The sequence below is a fragment of the Ceratosolen solmsi genome, unplaced genomic scaffold (genome assembly GCF_000503995.2).
Source record: "Ceratosolen solmsi marchali unplaced genomic scaffold, CerSol_1.0 scaffold57, whole genome shotgun sequence".
NCBI lineage: Eukaryota > Metazoa > Arthropoda > Insecta > Hymenoptera > Agaonidae > Ceratosolen > Ceratosolen solmsi.
Window position 1 is genome coordinate 3,355,565 of NW_011948427.1, and position 2,632 is coordinate 3,358,196.

General features: G+C 34.5%; 1 non-coding gene across 1 annotated transcript; it reads left to right on the forward strand.

Annotated features, from left to right (window-relative positions):
• Nucleotides 1-291: 291 nt before the first annotated feature.
• TRNAV-CAC (transfer RNA valine (anticodon CAC)) lies at nucleotides 292-364 on the forward strand. The gene has a single exon. It is a non-coding gene; the product is annotated as a tRNA-Val (tRNA).
• Nucleotides 365-2,632: the final 2,268 nt, after the last annotated feature.

Consider the following 2,632-nt stretch of genomic DNA (forward strand, 5'->3'; position numbering starts at 1 on the left):
TTTACTTATTTGTGGTATAAGAAGCCGCACTGATAATCACACTGATATATACAAGCTAATTATCAATATAAACATTTGATCTAATAATAGAAAGTCGCCATTAATTTAACGATATCGAATGTCTATACCAATGCAATGATGAAAGTTATCGTAGCTTTTACTAACTGTAGCTTTAAAATTACGATACTTGTAGGTATAAATAATATTCTTCTTTTTTGAATAATTTAATAAATTATTGGCCAAAATAAGTATGCCGTACTTATCAAAATATACTCAACAACAATTGTTAGTGTTTTCGTAGTGTAGTGGTTATCACGTGTGCTTCACACGCACAAGGTCCCCGGTTCGATCCCGGGCGGAAACAATGTTTTTTTTTTTTATATATTTTGCCTTCGCATAAAAACGTTTTTCACTTCGGCTTGCACTTGCCGCACGCTCGCACGCGCACACGCGCACATCTCTTATTCCGTTCCCGTTCTTTGAAATATTTCGATACATTAGAGAAAATTTTGTTTTCCTTGTTTTGAAAGATGTCGTAGGTAAATTTGAAGTGTCGATTTGAAAATTAAATAAACAAACGTCGCGTTTGTATAATGAAATATATGGCGAGTTATTGGTTTGACAGTATTAAAATTATTTCGTAAATGCGATAACATTTTTACTTTTATAATCGTCATAGCGCACATACGATTATTCGATAAAATTAAATGCAATACTCCATTTAAAATTTTTCCAAATTTAAGATGAAAAATTATGTCATATGTTTGACTTATTCACCTCGATGCCTTACCTTTAATTAATTAATTTATCAAACTGTACAACATATTCCGTATAATTATTTCAATTACAATAAGTTCTTATTGAATATTCATTGTAAATTTTATTTTCTCCATTCGAAGATATCTTTAATGGAGCTAATGTCGCACTGCACTTGAATTGCACAGTTAGTAGTAATAAATAGTTTTAGAAATTAAGGTAAAATGATTTATAAAATGTATTTGCATATTAAAGTGAAGATTGAAAATTATTTCTGAATAACCCAAAGATATAATTAATATACATTAGGCCGATAATATAATTCAAGTAGTTTAAATGTATACAAAATTAAATATGAAAATTATTTTTTCCTTTCGACTCATCGTTCTAAACTTACGGATGATTAGAATGATAAATATTAAATATACTAAGCACTAATTAATAAAGTATGATTCATAAAGCTTAAGCACTTTTTAAAGAAACCTGTTTAACACTTTTCTTTTCTTTAATGACAAAACGATCATTTTATTATGAGAAACAAGTTGTAGACCTTCGTATAAATTCACAAATGTGCGAGTCTCTATGTATTTTAATGATTACCTTCAGTATTTCCGATTGATTTACATTATACTGAGTTAAAAGTATTGTGGATAATCTTTTATTTTGGTTATTTTTTTTTTTTTTTTTTTACTATATTATTCGTGAACATCCCTTCTCTTAAATAAATCACCAAACATTAGATTACAAATGTTAAATGTTTTATTACAATTATAATAATGGAATATATGATATTTACCATATATTGCTTATTTGTAAATGCCAATGTTAGAGTACAATATGTTCTTCCCCAACATCATTCATTTACTTTACTATTTACTTCAATTATTCATGCTATAGTATCATAACGTAGTGTTAAATGTCGTAACACTAAGAGTGTGTCCATTCAAAAATGTTGCTATAAACTTTTGAAAACGTAAAACGCATTCCGAAAGTGACAAGTACTTTATAGTCGACGAATGGCTTGCAAATGAATAATTATTCAATAATGGATGACGCAAAGATTACGATTGGGTTTAACATTCGCCTCATTAGGCGCTTTCTTCATTTAATGGGCGTAAGGCCCAGCGAGCATAACGCAGAAATTTTTGTCTTTTACGCATTACGTCGTGTATGTTTCTCGCGCACGAGATATTAAATTACATAATAGGTATAAACAATTTGATTTAATTTCCCGACACTACGCATACACGCAGCTTTATCGATATTTAAATACGGAATTATCAATAGCCGCGAATGATTTATCGATTGACGACGGGGTGGCGCGGGGGAGGGTGGGTGTCACTGAAATGAATTTATCGTTGAATTGCCAAGGCGAGAAATTGTACGGTAAGGATCGCGATTTTCACGGCATGTTCAAATACAATCGAATCGCAGGGCCGATCAAATGTAAGAACAGCGAGCGAGACAGACGAGGCCAGAAAGCGAAAGCCCCGCTCATATTAGCGCGTATGACTATAGGAGTTGCGTGCCGTCAAGGAGCGTAGACCTTCCTAAGGAAAGCAAAGGACAGCGAGAAAGAGGAGCCAAAAGACAAGAAAGAGGGAACGAAGACGAAGACGACGCGAGAGATTGAGAGAGTGGAAGAGAAGCCGGGCAAAAGGAATAACGCGACTGAGAGAGCGAGAGCGTGTGGAAGGGCGCGGTCGATTTTGTGGGCGAGCGAGCGAGAGGGCCAGTATGGTAGGCGGGTGGCAAGGGTGGGAGAGTGGTAAAACGGTCGCTTGGCGAAGGGAGTATCGAGTGAGAGAGAGAGAGAGAGAGAGAGAGAGCGAGAGAGAGAGAGAGAGAGAGAGAGAGAGTGTGTGTGAGAGGGATA